The sequence below is a fragment of the Schistocerca piceifrons genome, chromosome 6, assembly GCF_021461385.2.
Source record: "Schistocerca piceifrons isolate TAMUIC-IGC-003096 chromosome 6, iqSchPice1.1, whole genome shotgun sequence".
Classification (NCBI taxonomy): domain Eukaryota; kingdom Metazoa; phylum Arthropoda; class Insecta; order Orthoptera; family Acrididae; genus Schistocerca; species Schistocerca piceifrons.
In genome coordinates, this window is record NC_060143.1 from 28,650,704 (window position 1) to 28,672,024 (window position 21,321).

Below are 21,321 nucleotides of genomic sequence, written 5' to 3' on the forward strand. Positions count from 1 at the left end.
TTCATGTTACTCCCAACAATCCGAAGGAAATAAATCTTTTAAATGATTCATCCGCAATTCTCCGAGATAACACCCTCACAGATAAGTTCTCTGTCGTATGTGCCATGCAAGTATATTGCCTTATAACCGGGGTCACCCAATTTAAAGTTTTTGAGAACCCAAACCGACTGAATGTTATCCAAAGATTGTGAAATCACACGTAATAAGAATGTAGTGCTACTATAGTCAAACGAGGGTCCCAGTTAAGTTTTTTTCATTAAGCACGAACCTGTGCTTCTGATTACCACAAATAATTTGTGTTAAATCCACAATAAGTTGCGAGTGAGTGTATAGTAAAAGGTATCCCACCTTTCAATCATTATCGCTCTACCCTCTCAATTTCAGAATTTTGTTTTTCCACTGCTTAGAACCATATATAATGGAAGACAGAACTGAAACGTTGCGCAGTAACTACGTTCATACTGAATTCCATCATCAGCTTAGCAATAACATTGTCATTTACCTGAAGTGTTTCGAAACATTTTACACTGGTTAACATGTTCAGTAGATTAAGTTAAATATGCTTATTAGCGTTGGAAAATCAGTTTGCAGTACAATACACGTCTGTACTACGTCACGTTTGCAGTACGCAAACTCACCGTTCCTTTCATAGCATTTTATAGCCAAGTACTATGAATAAGAAGACAATTTAGATTTCTAAAACTTTATTTGCTTATTCCTGAATCTTCGGCCTTTGATTCGGACACAACGATATATCAGTCACCAATAAGGTCTATATAGAACAAGAATAGTTAAATGTCACTATGTCTGTTGTGCATATATATTAAAAGATCTACGGACGTAATAGACGCCACCGTGTTTCGTCATCTTGCCACAGCTGCATTTTGTGCTCCAGAGTACATTGACAACGCAACGACTCATAGGAAAAGCAACTAGCAGCTGTTTTTCTAATCGTTGAAATATTTACGGAAATTTGTGACTAATGTAGTGAAAGAAAGTATTTAGCGCTGTTTAGAGGAGGATACGGTCGCTTCCTAGGAAGACGTCATCAACACAAAAAGACGGGTGGAAATGGTTGTTTACTGTGATCCATTTATTTTACGGGGCGTTAGTAATCTTCTCCGGCCTAAATTTCCATTAAAATAGTGACTGATTTTGGTGGGTTCCACGTACAATATAGGAAGACGCAAATTTTCTTACCAGGGCGCAAACCGTCGATTAAGGATCCTAAAATGTGCCACGAGACTAAAAGGATATCTAGAGCTGTGTTGGAACACCAGCCTATGCGGTGAATCACAAGGCAGCAGAAACGAAAAAGTGACAAAGTAATACCCAATGATATGGACCAGCGGTTAGCACACTGGATTCGTATTCGGGAGGACGACGGTTTAAACCCGCGTCTGGCTATTCTGAATCATGTTCTCCGTGATTTCCCTAAATCGATTCAGGCAAATGCCGGGATAGTTCCATTGAAAGCGCACGGACGACTTCATTCCCCACCTTTCTCTAATCCGCTGCGACTGATGACCTCGCTATTTGGTCCCCTCCTCCAAATCAAACCGAGCGAGGTGGCGCAGTGGTAAGCACACTGGACTCACATTCTGGAGGACGACGTTTCACACCGGCATCCGGCCATCCTGATTAGGTTTTCAGTGATTTTCCTAAATCGCTTCAGGCAAATTCCGGAATCGTTACTTTAAAAGGGCACGGCCGATTTCTTTCCCTATCCTTCCATAATCTGCTGACACCGATGATCTCGCAGTTTGGTCCACCCCCCCCCCCCCCCCTGAATCGACCAATCAACGTACCCAAACCAACCAACCAAATTTAGGAAATGAAATAAATTTCATCTGAGATAGCTGAACAGCTCGATTCGTAAGAAACTCCAACGCGTTAACCTCTCCGCTAAAATGTCCTGCACTACTTACTCGTCCAAATTCAAAATATACGGCGCAGCTGACCAAGAAGGTTGATGTGGGCACCTGGAAATAGATGCATTTGCGAAGCCTGTTTCCTTCCTCTTTGGCGTCGTTAATCTCAGCAAATTGCTGGTAGTTCCCTCATACGAATGCTACTCCTTTACCAAGGTCTGCTATGCCATGAAGTCCAACCTACAGTGAATATCCCATGAATCCTTGCCTGTATGTCTGGGTCAATGGCCCGGCTATGCCCGGTGATCGCATCATGCCACTCTTATCAAGAGAGCAAGTAAAATCCCTACAAAATATGGTCTCACGCGAACAAGTGTCTGCCGAGACATTACGCCTGATTACATGCAGTTCACGTAACTTAAACAGTCAGGCATTTCCTTCTTCATGACACTTTTGGCCGCAGAATGCAGGGCCATTGAAGATGCCACTGCAGCGTTTGCAATGGGAAGTCTTTGACCACCCGCCTTTCAGCCCGGAATGTATCCCTCTGCGTTTCATCTCCACTCACGTGAACCGGTCTCCATGAAGCCAACCTTTCGGTACAGACAACGAATGCAGACCAGCGTACAGAATTTTTGGGGAGCGCAGGAAGCTGCCTTCTATGAATGAGGGATTGTTAATGTAGTACAACGCTACGACAAGTGTCCAAGGCTGAGAGGCAAATATTTAGAGAAGTAGCAGAAAGGTGCAGTCAGTTCTTGCAAATAAATCATTTTGGGTGTCTCCGTGATTTCCATTTCGCAACCGATCGGACCTTAATAAAAGAACAGCCCTCGAAGTAAGGTGAGGCAATGTGTGGAGTTATCTGAAAAAGGCGTAAATATAACAGGCAACATCCACTACGACTTTGCTTTGTAAGAATTTTAGTACTAACACTTTTCAACTTGGGTTCATTGAACCATGTTGCAAAAAGCTTGATACAAATACAGAATTATATCTACTGAGAAAGCAGAATATAAGTTGTAGCTACAACGATATCAAATTCCGCAGTTTCCAAATAAGGACCAATGTTGGTACCTAAAGAAACCAAACTAGTACGTATGTCACAACAGATAATACGCCAAGTTTCGTATAAAGACATTATTACCTCGTGTAAATCATTAAAAGTTGTGTATCCTTCTCAGCCTTGACCTTAGATTTTGTGGGTGAAAATTGTTTGTAGGTGGTCAACTAGTATTGGTGCTGGGGCTAAATAAGACAGAAACACTATATTACAAAATTTCTTGTGATTCACCTAACTATTAGCACACGAAGCATATTCACTACAGCAGGACTCACACACGTTTTTCACCCTAGTAATGACGTATTTCTGCGGATTACTTTGCAGCAATTTATTTGTAAACTGACACTCGAAATGCTTAGATATATGTGTGTAAGTAACACAAAATGTTAGCTTATTACACTATGTGATCCAAAGTATGTGGACACCTGGCTGAAACTGACTTACACGTTCGTGGCGCTCTCCTTCGGTAATGCTGGAATTCAATATGGTGTTGGCTCACCCTTAGCCTTGATTCATCGTCCCTCTCGCAGGTATACGTTAAATCTGGTGCTGGAAGGTTTCTTGAGGAATGGTAGCCCGTTATTCACTGAGTTCTACACTCAGGAGAGGTTTCGATGCCGGTCGGTGCGGCCTGTTACGAAGTCGGTGTTGCAAAACATCCAATAGGTGTCTATAGGATCCAGGTCAGGATTCTGTGCAGGCCAATCCTTTACAGGGATGTTACTGTCGTGTAACAACTCGCCACCGGCCACTCGCCATCACCGTATTGCTCTTTAACAGCGGGAAGCAAGAAGGTACTCAAAATATCAATCTACGCCAGTGATGTGATATTGCCACGCAAAACAATTAGAGGTGCAAGCCCCCTCCATGAAAAACACGACCACACCATAACACAACTGCCTCCGAATTTTACTGTTGGCACTACACACGCTGGCATATGACGTTCACTGGGCATTCGCCATAACCATACCGTGCCATCGGATTGCTATGTAGTGTACCATGATTCGTCACTCCACACAAAGTTTTTCCACTGTTTAATCGTCCAATGTTTACGCTCCTTACAGAAGCGAGGCGTCGTTTGGCAGTTAACAGCATGATGTGTGACTTAAGAGCAGCCACACGACCATGAAATACAAGTTATCTCACTTCTCGGCTAACTTTTATAGTACTTGATTGGATCCTGATGCAGTTTGAAATTCCTGCGTGATGGTCTGGATAGATGTCTGCCTATTGCACATTACGACCCTCTTCAACCATCGGCGATCTAAAAATGGTTCAAATGGGTCTGAGCACTATGGGACTCAACTGCTGAGGTCATTAGTCCCCTAGAACTTAGTACTAGTTAAACCTAACTAACCTAAGGACATCACGAACATCCATGCCCGAGGCAGGATTCGAACCTGCGACCGTAGCGGTCTCGCGGTGCCAGACTGCAGCGCCAGAACCGCGCGGCCACTTCGGCCGGCCATCGGCGATCTCTTGTCAGTCAACAGACGAGGTCGGCCCGTACGCTTTTGTGCTGTACGTGTCTCTTCACGCTTCCACTTCACTATCACATCGAATACAGAGGACCTAATGGAGTGTGGAAATGTCGCGTTCAGACGTTTGACACAAGTAACACCCTATCACCTGAACACGTTTGAAGGCCGTGAGTACTGCGGAGAACTCCATTATGTTCTCACATGATGCCTAATGACTACTGAGGTCGCTGATATGGAGTACCTGGTTGTAGGTGGCAGCACAATGCACCCAATAAAAAAAGCGTATGTTTTTGGGGGTGTCCGGATACTTTTGATGACATAACGTACTACACGTGAAAATAGAATGAGAAACTAGGCCAGACTGACGCAGATACATGAAACAATTTTGGAATATAGTCATCATCCTGTATAAACATCTCTTGGAGCCTTCTGAAAGACGTTCAGTTACCCGACGATAGAAACCCAATTGTTGGTCACAGAGGCATTCCAGAACAGCCACGTGAATATCTTCATCGCCGGAAAAGTGTGACTGCTTTGAAATAGTTCTACAATTGCACGGACATTCGTGTCTGTGCTCGATGTCGGTATCAATGGCCTTCCTTTCTGATCAGCGTCACCCACGTCTGTGCAGCGTTGGTCGTTTCAGTACGGCACGACGCGATATCGCATTTTGCCCACATGCCGCCAGAACTGACTGTCAAACTGTACGCAGTTTAGACGTTTTGCTCACACGAATCCTACTCTACCGCGCACCTCAACTTTCGAGTACCTTTCCAGTCGCCGCGCCATTTCATTCTCCCACTGTGACACAGTTATTATCCGTACCTCAGCGGTGCTGTGTCTGCAGAATATCCTGGATATGTGCTCTCATCTGACAGCAGGCCCCTCTTGTTTCGCAGTGACCTTACAGGAGACGACATGTGTAACTTACCTTCTGAAGCAGCTGCGTGTATGGGACATTCCGCTATTTTATATGCAAATGCAAAGAAAAGCCCCTTTTTTCCGTGTAATAAATGTATTTAGTGCACTGCATAACCTGAAACACATTCAGGCAACGCACTTTTGAATCGACTACTCCGGGTTTTATTCACTACCTCAGGTGGACAAAAAATGGTTCAAATGGCTCTGGGGACTTAAAATCTGACGTCATCAGTCCCTTATAACTTAGAACTACTTACACCAAACTCACCTAAGGACACGACACACATCCGTGCCCGAGGCAGAATTCGAAGCTGCGACCGTAGCGGACGCGCGGTTCCAGACTGAAGCGCCTAGAACAGCTCGGTCACATGGCCGGCTCAGGTGGACAAGATACATTGCATGGAACATCTTTGTTGTTAGTATTGGCTGAGGGTTTGGTGTTCGGGGACATTTCCTCATTCGAAATGCGTCAGCTTTGTCATCACATTCTGCCTCTTCTTCTACACTTTCTTCTACGTCTTTTATCCTGTATTGTGACTGTGAATCTATATGTAGTTGTTGATTGTGTAGCCACTGCTACGAGGGCGTACTGAACCGTAATGTTTCCGACATTTTTATCTGAAAATGTTATAGATTTTTAAATAAAACACACGCTTTTAATGTTCGATATGTGTATTTTTCATGCCTACATATTTCTTTCTCATCGTAGTCCCTCCAGTGACGAACGTATTACTCCCAACGAGAGATCAGTTTGTTCATAACGTCACTGTACAATGTTTCGCTTTGTTTGACGGAGCTATAACCTAACCTTTGCTTGCACCGTTTCTACACTAGCGAAGTGGAGGAGTCGAAGGTAATGTTTAAGTTTTGAAAACAGATGGAAATGGGAGGGGACCCAGTCTGGACTGTATGGAGGAAGGTCGATGACAGAAAACACAAAGCGACGGATTGTTGCAGATGTCGCAGCGCTGGTTTGCTTTCCATGTGTGGACGAAATCTTAAAATTCTTGCTTTATTGTTTTCTGTGATTCTGTTTCTCACGCAACGACATAGCTACATGACACACAGCCACGTTACACGCTAAAATCCGGAGCACTCTAGCGCCAGAGTTTTGCAACTTGCGTCAGTGAAGTGGAAAAGTCGACTGAGTAATACACATGACATGTAGTACCTCAACCGACATTGAGAACAGAATAAAAAATTCGGAGGCGTTAATACACATTACGATGTCGTACATCTAAAAAATATATCGTTTAATTGTTGTGAGCCAGTAAACATTCGTTTATTCTACAGCGGAGGATGTATACACACATACAGCCTGAAATTTCCTTCATTTCTCCAAACTATGCTATCATTTCGATAAATTTCTGTCTTCATCTAGATACTGAAACTAACTGGAAGATTACAGAAAAGGAAACAAATGATGAACAGAAAACGCATGGTGTAAAGTATAACCCACAATCAGACACAGCAAGTTCTGTTAATTACCTGATTCAGAGAAAAATAAATAAAACGTCGATGCCGAGTATATGGTTCTTTAGAACGGAGAAGGATATTTGAGGATCTCATGATACAACAAAACTGGAGCACTTGATGGGACTTCATCGAGATTTTGCAGTAAATATTTGGCTGTGTTTCGATGTAACTGTAGGAAAACAGTAAGCTGCTTATATCTCCTGCTTCTATCTTGTGACAGTCACTGGAAGGGTTATACTTGACGCCTATCCGACGTACGTTGGAAGTAGTTGAACTATGATTTGTACAATTATCAGCTTCTTGCATTCTGAAGTTTCCGAAACCAGGTGGAGCTTCTAATTAGTGCTTGTATCGCAATGTAGTATTGACTTCTATAGTAGGCTACACTAAAAGGCCCCAACATTCTGCCCATTCTTGCTCGGCGAGTTTCCACCCCCATAATGTGAAATGTGAGGATGGTAAATTGTCATTCATTACATGGCCAGAAATACTGACCTCCTTCGGAATCTATTCGGCCTTCTCATTGTAAACTAATCCTAAATGACCTCGGCTCCTCCACAAGGTGATTGTCGTACCTCTTCGCTTATTTTGCAACATAATTTTCAGGACCTGAATGTTCATTTTACTTATCCACAGTCAATGTTGAATACATTGGTATACGCTTTTGGAGTAAGACTCCACAGAACGTTCTGGAGCACCGGAGCACGACCAGATGCGAGAGTCTCTCGAATTACTGTCGCCTCTGCTGTAAAAATGGAAAATATGGGGGCAGACGAAACTGTTTTGAGTATTTCAGCGTCGTATTGGTGAAATCACTTAGAACAGTGTGAGTCCAGTAAGGATTAACGTAAGCACAGACACTTGAACTCATTGTCACAAAGCAGTTTTTCATAATACTGTAATAGCGAATTTCGAGTTTTAAAAACTGATATAGGAATGGGATTGGAAATGCGTCTATGTAGGTATCTGTTTGAATCCAAAGGTAGATGACATACACCGAGTCTAATACTTAAACCAATAGAGAGCAGACATGACATATTTTCGATGTAGATCCTATGTGCGGAAGAATTTCTTTCATTTCCCCCAGGAGAGAGATTCATCTACAGTAGGACTGAGACTTCCTGACAGATTAAAACAGTGTGCCGAACCGACACTCGAACTCTGGGGCTTTTGCCTTTCGCGGGCGAGTGCTCTACCAACTGAGCTACACAAGCACCCACCACGACCCGTCCTCACAGCTTCACTTCTGCCAGTACCTCGTCTCCTACCTTTCATACATCACAGAATCTCTTCTGCGAACCTCGCAGAACTAGCACTCCTGGAAGAAAGGATATTGCGGGGACATGGCTTAGCAACAGCCTGGGGGATGTTTCCAGAATGAAATTTTCACTCTGCAGCAGAGTGTGCGCTGATATGAAACTTCCTGGCAGATTAAAACTGTGTTCCGGACGAGATTCGAACTCGGGGCCTTTGCCTTTCGCGGGCAAGTGCTCTACCAACTGAGCTACCAAAGCACGACACACGACCCGTCCTCACAGCTTCAATTCTGGCAGTACCTCGTCTCCTAACTTCACAGAATTCTGCCGGTACCTTGTCTCCTATCTTCACAGAATTCAGAGTTATTACGGACTGGCCATTAGACGATCTGCACCTCTGAATGATGTTAGAGCAACGAGAAAAACTGAAGGGGTACCTTCTTTCATAGGTTGTCCACAGATGACCACCCTGCTCAAGGACTTTGGCCTAAAGGAACAGATTCTTGGTGTGGTTACTAAAAAGCAAAAGAAAGTGGTCAAATATACCATCAAAAGCATTCTCTTCCTGTGCTTGTTATGAACGAAATAAAACTAATTTTTAAAGACCTGAGTGACCCTATTTTGCTTAGTAAATGTCTTCATACGGGCACTCAGAATACAAATGAAAGTTTCAACCATTTTATATGGGAAACATTACCCAAGGCCCTTTTTGTAGGGGTAAATACATTAAAAGTTGGTGAACTAGATGCAGTGACATGTTTCAATGATGGAGTGATAGAAAGATTGGAAGTCCTGAGAAATTTAGGCATAAAATCTGTCTCTAATTTGGAAGATGAGATGCTTGCGTGTGGCAGACAACGGATTAATGAAGCTGAAAGATTCACTCTTCAAGTTACCAAAGAAGCAAAAAGTGCTAAAAGGAATGCCAAGAGGAAGCTTGAAGATGAAGAATTACTGCAGGACGAAGACTATTCTTCAGGAATGTCCTGAGGCACAGTTTAATTTTACTCACATCTTCATTCGCAATTTCCTGCAAGTTGTATTTTTGAGAATACAGGTACAAATATTTCCTGCATTTTATAAATCATAGCTCTAATTTTTTCCTGTAACTTGCAATAGTCCATACTTATGTAGTAACCTAAGCTTTATTGCAGAATCAGATAAATTACAGAAAAATAACATTTTTATCACGGAAAAAACTATAGAAATTAAAAAGTAAGATGCGATTTTTTTATCCTTGTTATATTTATAATAGGTGGAATTAAATAGGTCTAGTGCCTCAGCCATCACTTCATGCGCATCTGGCAAAAATTAGGTCTTCTTCAAATGTACAACATTGCATTAAATGGTACCGCAGTTTGAGGAAGTAACTAGGAAAAAAACTGCACCTATTTCTCTCTAATTTTTATAATAATCCTAAGCAGGTTCAAAAATACTAAAATACATCTAATTGGTTTAGAAAGTCTGCTGCATTACCTGTTATTAACAAAAAATCTGTAAAGCATACACACTATAAACAGTGCCTAATAGAATAAGGTGTTGCTTTTCACATAACATTGAACCGGAAAGGTACCCTGTATCCTTAAGCGCTAGTTGGCGTCATGGAATAATTTGTGAGGATTCCGTTATTCAGTATGTAACAAAGTCGTTAACCTGTAACGAAGTACCATTTTGATTTTGGGATAGAGAAATCAGTCACATTTAATACACCGAAGAAAGTACACTAGGACATGTGCGCTGGATCCGTTTCTAGCACCACGGCTGTTGTATTTTCCATTATGTTTGGAAAGGGTGCCACTTTCCTCTGTTGATGTTCGAAAAACTGATAGGAAAGAATTTTACGTCTCTTGCTGTTGGTCCGTCCTCGGAACATTAGGGAAATTATCTGATCTTAATTCGTCATGCAGTATTAAGCAGAAATCCTGGCATCTGCTGACGAGCATAACGAAAAGGCCCCAACAGAGCAGCTTTTGTGGGGAAGAGACATCAGGACATCAGGATACGACAGGCATAGTTGGAATTAAGAATATGAGAACAATAATATCGACAGCAATGCTCGTAAGACGTTTATAATTCATTACAGCAAACTCACTTTAGTCACTGTGAGACCATCTTCAATGCACATACTAAACCCCTGAAGACTCATTTAATAAGAGCACTAATTCCAACTTCAAAATGACATCAACATAGAAGAACATAACAGTTAACGAACAGATTTGTTCGTTAAGTGGAGTGTTCTTCTATTACATATAACCAAAAGAAGCATCGTGTTAGTGTTACTACGATACAGTACAGTGTCAAAATATGAACTTAACACACTTCAAAATTTTTAAGGCTTTCATCGGCTCTTGTTGGCAAGCTGCCTGTTGGCTTCTTGCTCGGACTCTTCGGCCGACGTTTGTCTGATTATTTTTCTGACGTTTCGCCAGTAGGAGTGGCTGACATTGTCATAGCTTCAACCTCCATTGACGGTGGTGGACTGCAGCCGAGCTCGCGACCGCAGACAATATGTAACTGGCTCTCCAACGACCTAGTGCTTCTCTGCGGTCATTTCCGGTGCGCTTCTCCTCTTGCTACCTGGAACGCTCATACGCTGTAACAAGGAAATCCAGGATCCGTTTACCTTGAGCATTTGTTCTTTCTTGTTGAATCTAGTCTCGTCTTTGGGTATTACTATAGCTCCTCTGAATAACCGGGTGTGCTAGCTATTTTCTACAGCCAGAACCTCACTGTCGGCAAATTTTACTATGTGGTTGGTCTGACACAGCGCGTACCCTTCCATGAGCGATTCCTCCAGTTGTTCCAACCTGCAATGTCGGTTATGTTATGTGATCCTGGCGTTGATTGAGCGCTGGATTGACTAGACGATCAGTCAACAGCAGGATCAAAAGGGTCTTAAAAAAACTTTCAAGCGTTCTTCTGGCTCAAGACGACGTTGTAATTCCGGCTTTACTCTTGGTCAAAGAGCTGGAAGCATTATTTGAATTGTTCAGTGAGGAAGAAAAGTCCCAGCCAGATATGTCTGAAAGGTTGTAGAAATGTTGTCAACGCACGATTTGGCGGGTTACACAGCGCAGGACAGTGACTATGATCCACTCTAAGGAATGAGTCCGTCGTGGACTTTAGCATTTACTTTAGTTCTTTCAGCTGAAACGGTGATCACAGGATACGGTCAGATACTATGACTAGTGATGGAATAGGGGCACTGCAGTCGTAAGAAAAATCTAGTTGTCAAGCACAACAACTAACATATAGTCCAGGTTCCACTTAATATTTATGAGTTACCTTCTTGTACTCCACGCAGTGGACAACTTAATAGTATTTATCGTTTTAAGATAATTTATCATGTTCAATTTTTTACAGCCTGTTAGTTTTAGCATCTGTATTACAACAGTGCAGGATGTCTTGTCAAGGGAAAGATATGTTATATTGCATAAGCGCTATTCGACGCTGCGCAATCACGTGTGAGGATTCCATATTCCACCATATCACAGATTTGTTAACCTGGAACGAAGAAGCGTAAAACTGTGCGAGCCGAAAACGTAGTTTATAAAGTAGCATAGAACGGATAAAGTTTCTTCATCATCAGAGTTCTGGGAATTCCACGTTATAGTATTGAGGCACAGGAAAGTTATCTGCACGCTAAATCCTGTGTGAGGTGTAAAGTCAGATGTGCGATATTTGATTTTCACATACGCATTCTATCAAAATTTTACTGACCCACGAAGTTCTCTTCATATGAGTGATGTGCCCCTCTGTGTCTGGCAGAAGAAGGGAAATAGCGGAAAGATACTCCTACTGGAGGACAAAACAATGCGAATATGCTCCTGTTTTAAAGACTCTGACTGAAAAGTGGGGTACCAGCTACGTCATTCTACCTTTCTCAGCATCTTTAAATATTTCCCAAAACATTTGGAAACATGAATAGAGAAAGAGAGTGAAACAGTGGCAGTGGAAAAGCAAAGAGAACACGTATGTGGAAGTGGGTGACAGCCAGTGATAAGGAAAGACAGTGCCTATAACAATGACAAAGAGGAAAAGAGAGATAGTGACAGTGAAAAGGCAGCAGCAGTGGGAAGGGGTGAATGTGGTAGTAGGGATAAGAGGCAAGTGCGAGACAACTACAGTGAGGGGAAACAGTAGTCGTAGGGCAGAACGAAGGCGAATGTGGCTGTGAGACAAGAGACAGTGACAAAGAGACACAAAGACATAATGTCAATGAGTTGTGCTGAATCAGAGAGTGGCAATGAATAAGTGGGAGTGAATGAGTATCAGCGCTTACAGTGATGGACTAGTGGGTGTGAGCGAGTTACAGTTACATTAGCTTTTTGCCAACATAGTGATGAGTTGCATGATAAAATAAGCGCATTTATCTTCCCATGCAAAGCATTTGAGAAAAATTTATAGGTGCTGAGGAAAGTATAATGAAGCAACTGGTACAACACACGTCAGTCAGAGTCAGTTAAAACAGGAGCGAATTCGTCTTATTGTGCTCAAATAGGAGCTATCTCTGGTAAACATTTCACCAACTTGCGATGAGACCGTTGAGAATTCCAGAGAACACCTGAGGGTGGTACAAGTATTCCAGTTCGCTTCGTTTCTATTGCATTACGGGATTCAATGTGCCGATAGCAGGCTGAATGATACAAGATACAATTTTATTTCTACTACCGATATCCACAGTCTTAAAGTAGGGGAAAGATCTGCGCTTCCGAAAAAGTATCGTCTTTCCACAGCAGGACAGGGAACCCGTATTTCCACCCTGGTCTGCTGGACCGGGTAACAAAGAACACTCGACAGTTCATATTTACAGCTACGTCTACATCATACTCCACAAGCCACCAAATGGTGTGCGTCGGAGGGTACTTTCGGTACCACTGTCTGATCCTACCAACCCTGTTCCACTCGCGAATAGTGCGTGGATAGAATGGTTGTCAGTAAGCCTCTGTATTGGCTACAATTTCTCAAATTGTCTCCAGTGGTCAATACGCGAGATGCATTTGGGAGAGAAGTAATATTTTGTCCGACTCCTCCTCAAAAGTGCTGTCCCGAAACTAGAATAGTAATTCCCCCCGTGATGCACAACGCTTCTCTTGTAACGTGTGCCAGAGGAGTTTGTTTAGCATTTCCGTAACGCTATGTTCCCAGCTAAACGATCTCGTCGTGAAACACTCTGCTCTTCGTTGGATCTTCTCTATCTCCTTTACAAGTCCTACCTGACATGGATCCCAGATAGATGAATAATATTCAAGAATCGTGCGAACAAGCGTCTTATAAGCCACTTCTTTCATGGAAGAGTTACATTTCATTAAGATTCTTCCGATACGCCAATCTATCGCGAACAACGTTTCAAAAACACAAGCTGTTGATGTATTTGGATACGAAATCTCTTGGCAGACTCTCTTTATGGTCTATGGATGACAGATCACTGTATTGAACGATCCCGAAAACCGTGATAAGTAATAATGCTTAAAATACCATTTCTTAACTCTCTCGTGTATAGCTCTGCTTCGGTGGGGGACAGTAGCACGGTTGTTAATATGATGCTTGAGATGTTTTTTGTGTCTTGATAACGCCTCTCATTCGTCGTGGAAGTCCTGATCACTGCTGGTGTGCCTGCCTCACGACAGGACAAGGACACCCTGTTCACCTGCAATAGAGGAAGGAGGGGAATAGTCCGTGAGCTTCCATCAGTCTTCGTGTCGTATTTCATAGTTTTAGGCTAAAAGGAGGGGAATAGTCCGTGAGCTTCCATCAGTCTTCGTGTGATATTTTATAGTTTTAGGCTATTTTTATAACAAACTGAGGAAAGGTTCAAGTCCACAAAAAATTACCAAATTTCCGACTGCTCTCCATTACAAGTTTTATTTGGCGTCATTTTGCTGACTTAATGTATAAACTCTGAATCACACGTGTTGTAACGTTCTTTTGTGTTCGCAGGTGCTATACAGCATTTTATGCTGTCTGTGTCTTCCCTGCAGGAGGAAGACACGTGGTTTTGGAGACAAATCAAAGAAAGCGCGTTCGACAGAAGTCTATAATGACCGTAAAGTGGACATGGAGAAGGTGAGCATTGAGCAACTCCAAGGTCTATGAAAAGCCCCACAGTGACTCGAAAGACCAGTTACATTCAAAGTTAATATCGTCACTGCCGCAACACCACACTGAATCTCACTGTATCGGTTTCTGGACTCGGCAAGACTGTCGTAGCTTCTCTAGTCGCAGTGAAGTGATCGTCAAAGGACAGCTCCTTGTTTAGAACACACTCACTGCACCCTGTTGTCAATACATTTAGAGCGACAGTGAAATAAATGTGGATCGAAGCACACATACACCTTCGTGTTCGTCAGCCCCATAAGACTGGCCGCCCTCTTTCCTGTGGTTTTCGGATCACCGTCATAGCTATACCTGCTTACATAAAGAACTGATAAACATTGATAATTAATAGTAACAACACTAATGTTTGGAAGTAAGCTAGTAAACTGAACTGATGAAAACAAAACACTAAAATTACGAACTAGATTCACAAATTTCGAATACATTTAGCCTTCATCTTCTTACTTTATTAGTCTGACATGACAACCTGTTCGCGAACGGGGCTCGACCGAGATTTATCGCTTAAGGCTAGTAATCGTCCTAACCATTTCGGCTATACATTCCCGCATCCCAGACCCACTAACGTTTCATTGCGTCACATGGTACCCATATTTTCTATTTTCGCACTTTGAGATTCATGAGCAGGACAGACAAATTTTTGCAATCGTCATTTTAGCCCATCGACGCAAATATAACAATCATTTACACAATCTCTGTTTTTACGGAGTCTGTATATTGTATTACGTGTATGCAGATGTTAACGGTCTGGGGGAAGAAAACTATACACTTAAGTTCGCTGTACTAGGACGCAGTTTCTATATGCAACGTCACGATCAGTTACAACGCTGGTGACAGCGGCATGCTGTCTTTGAGAAATAGTACTTTTCTTGCAACAATTAATCTATGAGAGCCTCTGACGTATACGTTATTAACAACCGTACTGGATGTACTGTTAACTCAATCTGATTCGGCAGAGGATTTAGGGTAGTATTGTCTCCATAAAGATACATTTTTGTTAACAAGCTTTTACGTTTATGAGTGCCTACATATCTGAATTTATATGGCAAATTAAAATTGTGTGCAGCATCGTGACTCGAACTCGGGAACTTTGAATTTCGCGGTCACGTGCTCATCGACAAAACTAACAAAACATGGCCAACGACCCGTCCTAGCAGCTGCACGTCCGCCAATACCTCATCTCCTACCTTATAAACTCACAGAACGGCAAAGGTCGCGTATTCGATTCACAGTCTGGCATATTCTGGCCTTCATATTTCACTAGGTGTTTCGAGTACATATCTATGCGATTTTGCTTCACATGTTTTAAACTTTTTGAATAAATACAATTTTTTCCTTTGAAGTGTCTGATTAAATATCACAGAATGCTGTAGCAGTAGTGGCATTAACGTTCCTACCATTCTGTATATCGCTTTCCATAAAAATCTTACCTCACCTTTTCATTTTGTAGCTGTCAGTTCTCTAACTTATTTGATGTCTTAATTTATAACCGTCGTACGTACCACCGCACTTCACATTTTAAACGTCACACCTATGGACTGCTTACTTTATAAAAATCTGTTCCAACCTGGTAGGACAAGTGACTAAAATATTCACATCTATTAGAAACCCGACTTCCCGTGTGAGTCGTAATGGTAACAATATACCACCCACACTTTCAGGTGTATGCTCGCTTGAGAAAGAAGAGGGTGGCAGAAGTACCGTCTGTCTTCGAGATCTTTCCCTGTCAATGGAACCCGGAATCCGCCAGTCGTATTAAGGATGGGGAGAAGAGTGTGGACTATCCGCTGAAGGCCGGCTGTGCACAGGTAAGTCAACATCAGTACAACTACGTAAAGTAAACACGAAGAAAGTATAAGAGAGAACAAGAACGAAGAACAACAAAATTAAGTTCAAATTGTACCCTTTGCAGAATCTATTACTCTTCCGGATAACTCTTCCATTTGTAGAAGAAGGACTAAATAAGAAATGCATCTGATTACAATCCAATAAGACTATCGTGCACTGTTTTACAAGAACCTAAGGTAAATGTAAGGTGAAACGCAATTGTAGTACTTGTTCAGTAAGCTTCCACTGTAACATTGCTGGAAGTTCCGAATGTATCACTCGTTTGACACGTAATACAGTTCTTCGGAGCTCGACCTTCACCAAATGAAAAACGAAGGTTAACAGTTAATTCAGTCCTACGAGGTCTCGCAAGGGCTTTCGACGTGATACCTTGCGTCCAGCACACAAGATACGCCCGAGTGTTAGTTTGAGTACCTGTGCATAAAACTAAGCAGTTCCATACTCTGGTATAAATGTATGCCAACGTTAAAAAAAAAAGAGACGAAATCGAAATTTGTGTGCAGTAATCTGGGGAAGCTGTACGAATCCATTGCGTAAAAATGTTGGCATGCCTGAGTGATGTAACGTAGATTACAGTTCCAATGTCTGTGACGCTTTCCAAGACCTCGTGCAGGAGAAGGTTTAGATATTGAAAAAATAGTTGATATGAAGATAAGTAGCTGCAACACACCATAGGGAGGCGTTGCAGAGGGTCAGAGAGTGCGGGGACCCTTAAACAAAAGATAACAATGCTGTCGTAGAATCCCCCTGTAGTCTTCCAGAATCGGAATTCAGTTGATTGCGAGCCATCACGTGAATTCACGTGATGATGGGGAGAAGAAGCTAAGAGAAATTACTGTGGAAACTGGGAGAATTATTAAAATAAATTTACATTTTCGTTAGTAAACTCTCTCACTGGCAATTCCCTGCGTATTTCAGAATGTACTTGCACTGCAATTTTTTTGTGTAGTGTCGTAACTACTAAACAAGAAAAAAGTATCACAAACGATAACTACGAAACATACTATACACAGTTCATAGCGTTTTTAGATCATAAGTTCCCTGACTGTTATCATTATTCGTCAGGATTTAATCATGTCACACTACGTCGGCAATAAGCTGATTCTTCTATTCTAAGCATTGCATATTTTCAGTTTCACCTTTCTAGTGCCTGGTTAACTGTTCCAGGATACCTTAGCAGGAGTCGTACCAAACTAGACTTAACTCCACTAAGTGTGCTCCATAAATATCTTTTCTCGCATTTTCACTCTTGTACCTCTCACTTCTATACCTTATTCGATAACTTAACTTTTAGCACAGATGAATAGCACCGCGTTCAAATTCTTTAAAAGCTACACTTTTGGGCTGCTTATTTAATGTATAATCTGTTTAATTATTACAGGTCAGATATCTAAACTTTTATATACGCTCTGTCTATGACGTCTTGCCCGAATTAATGCTGGTAAAAACGAAACTCCCACAGGTTGGTGTATTTGGGCGCTTCAAGGTGCAAAATGTGGCAGAAGAAATTCCACCGCTTGTTGCCCACGACGGCCAGCTGCCTGCACAAGCTCGCAACCGCAGGAAGAGACGACAGAAGAAACACGAGGAGCCCCTTGATGTAAGTCATTATCATTACTGCCATGAAAAATAAGCAGTTTGTATCTCAGATGCACTGCGGATTCAGCTACTCTGCCAGATAATATTACTGAGAAACGCTCAACCTCCATAGACGCTTTCAGCACACGAGAGACTACAAGTGACACTCAAATTTACATGAAGAACAATGTGAGGGATTCACTCTATTGCAGACCATTAATACTACCCTCAACTTTTTACAAAACCCAAAGTTAAAATTAAGGTCGCATATAAATATATAACAGTGGGACGAAAGATTAGCGATCAAATTGAACAAGGAAGACGAAGAAAACATACATGAGACGTGACTGTCATGTACAGTAACTGGCGTCAACTGGTCAACGCACTGTATAGGCAATCCTCTGCTGCCTCTATTCTAACCTGCCCTTATCTTTATAGTTTTAATATACATTTAAAGCACTGTATTTCACGTTCATTGCATCCTATAGTTAAGGCCTCCTTATTTAATAAGTAATCCATTTAAGAATTCTGTCAGGTGTCTAAAGATAACTGTGCTTAAGGCATATGCCATTCTAGCTGAGTCAGTGATGATAACTCAAACCTCCCACAGGTAGATTTTACTTGGGACTTCGGAGAGGACGAGGCGGCTGGAGATATTCCGCGTTCTGAGGACCAGACTTGCGAAATGTGTGCTGAACCGGAAATTTTCGCGGTGAAACCAAAGATAGAATTGCAGGATGCGCCGCAGGAGGGCCGTACTGAGGTAAGTCAGTGCCATTACTACCACGAATAGCTAGCAGGAAGAAACGGCCTGACAGGGTGACAGCGGAGGAAAGCCAATTACACCTCGATTGCATGCATTTCAGAATCACCCACACTTAGCGATTTTTATCCCCTAATCTCTTTCGCTCCAGACATGGCTTCATGACTTTAAAATGAAATCGACAGTCATTTTTACATGAAGGACTTTACAAGGTATTCACTTTATTACAATCCAACAATGCTAACGGCCATTGGTTACAAGACGATAGAGTAAACTTAACCTCGAACACAATAATACTACAGAAATACAGTAAGCTTGATTTGTAAAATTGCCAGGAGTTCGGAATATCACTAACTTGACACAGGTCAGTCTAACAGGACTTGAGATGCACCGATTATAGACGACAGTCTTGGTGTGTAACAACTGACCGAACTCTACTGCTGGGCTTCTGTCGGCCAGTGTTCTAAGCTCGAGGTAAACGTGTAAGATTAGTAGCTGACGTTCAGTCTGTGATGGAGGCATTATACACGTAGTGCGATTTCGAGTTGTGGGCCGAAGTACTAAGGCGACTACGACGAGAACTGTGTTAAGCGATTTACGGAAACGTGGAAAACTTAAATAACGGTGGCAAAAGAGAAATTAACGTCCATATTGATTGCATGTCCTTTGACTTAACCAACTCAGCTAGTTGCAGTTTCTTGCGGAAATACATCTTTGTTTAGCTTGCGTCTTTCAGAAAGATGTAATACTTTGCTCAAGCATACGGCTGCACCAAATTTGGACTTCTGCTGCTTGCGAATAAGTTTAATTTGACCTGTTGCTACCGGTGGATTGCGTCCTTAGCCACATTACGGAAAGAACAGATATTTCCTTGAGCAAATTCCCATGTTTCCAGTTGACTGCGTGCTTTACTGTGTATTTGGTGTACTTCTGTATATGCTTTATTGTAATCAGTAAACGAACATCCATCACAAAACATTGCATACCACACTGATCACAGACAATGCCTCATACTGGTAGATCATCACTCTCTTAGCTGTTTTCGTACTTCTGCATAGTACAATCATTTTGTATCGCTGTGTGCACCAAGCACTGCCTCATACTGGTAGATCATCACTCTCTTAGCTGTTTTCATACTTCTGCGTAGTACAATCATTTTGTATCGCTGTGTGCACCAAGCACTGCGTACGAAATTACCTGCTTCTTATATTCCAACTTCTGCGTATATTAACAATTTTTACTTACAAGTGCCCAATTAACTATTCCTCGCTGCCTTACCAGACTTCACGTCAACCTACACATAATTCGTTCCCACGCCTTTACATTTGTGGACCTCTCAGTTCTCTACCATATGTGATACCCTTCTTTTTGACAGACATCTGTGGCACCGTTGTTCACTTTTATTACAACCTACACATAGGGATGCTTAATTAATATAAAATCTATTTAAGAAAGTTAGTGTCTAAGGTTTTTTACGTGTTAGATGTATGCCTTTGCAGCTGAGTCAGTGATGATAAGGTCAAACCACCCACAGGTCCGTGTCATTGGGCGCTTCTACGTGACGTTTGTGCCGGAAGAAATTCCACCGATTCAGGACGACGATTGTAAAGTGACTGTGGAAACTGAGATTACTGCCAAGCAACCAGAGACGGAATTCATTGATACACCACGCGAGGTTCCAGATGAGGTAAGTTAGTATTATTAGTGTAATGAAGAACTAGCAGGAATAAACGGCCACTAAGTTTGGAGCGAGGGAATGGCAGTTATATCTCAGACTGTCTCTATTACTAAACCAGCCACTCTGCCGGACTTCAATTTTCGCGAAGCTCTCACAATCCAGGCATCTTCCATGACCGTAAAATGTAGACGACTTTCTTGTTTATATGAAGACCTAAACAAAGGAGTCATTATATTATACACCAATTACCCAATTATACGCTCCAAGACAAAAACGATGCGCCACAAAGGAATTATCCGAATGTGACGGAAATCGGTAGACGTGGCAAACAAATGATAGTTTACAAGAAAATAGATGGTTTAGTCAAGAGTAAGTGCTTAAAAATCGCTATTGCTGTTCTCCATTGTACATCTTCTGTACTTCAGCATTTGTCTGCTATTTTGTCGCCCAAACATCAAACCTCATTTCCTGCTTTCAATGTTATTTTCTATCCGTTTCCCTTCGTAGCTGTGATATTATTTACTGCATTTTAGTGCCCTAGTTCTACTTTTTTAATATTCACCTAATTTCTTTTCTAGACAGTACCCCATCCATTCAACCGCGTGTCCCAAGTAAGTGCAGTTTCAGATAGAATTACGCTGTCATTGATTACACAAAAAGTTTTTTTTTCTCCCAGAACTAAAATCTTCGTTCCATGTACCTGTTTCCTTTCAGTATTGCTTGCCGAATTTATACACTGAATAACATGTGGAATAGGCTGAAAACCTTTCTCATTCCGTCTGGTATTTTATCCCTGTTATCTTAAGAAAAGCAAATGCTAACTGTGTACTGTGTCCCTACTTATCCTAAGGCAATTCGTCTTTCCTTTCGATAATATTCACTCCAAGTTGGTACCCTTTGTTGTACCTATCTATACACTGTAACCCAGTTTCAGTCTTTCCTTCATTGCTTCATGCCGGCCGAAGTGGCCGTGCGGTTCTAGGCGCTGCAATCTGGAACCGCGAGACCGCTACGGTCGCAGGTTCGAATCCTCCCTCGGGCATGAATGTGTGTGATGCCCTTAGGTGAGGTAGGTTTAACCAGTTCTAAGTTCTAGGGTACTAATGACCTCAGAAGTTGAGTCCCATAGTGCTCAGAGCCATTTGAACCTTTGCTTCATACTGTCTTGCAAACTGAGCTCTAGGTATTCGCTGGCGTCATACAGTTTTCCTCAAAGTTTTCTTAAATTTTCCTATGCGTAGAATCTATCGTTTACAAGGTGAAGCTTTGAAT

General features: G+C 42.0%; 1 non-coding gene across 1 annotated transcript; it reads right to left on the bottom strand.

Moving 5' to 3' along the window:
• Nucleotides 1-8,252: 8,252 nt before the first annotated feature.
• On the bottom strand, nucleotides 8,253-8,326 carry Trnas-cga. Its single transcript has one exon. It is a non-coding gene; the product is annotated as a tRNA-Ser (tRNA).
• Nucleotides 8,327-21,321: the final 12,995 nt, after the last annotated feature.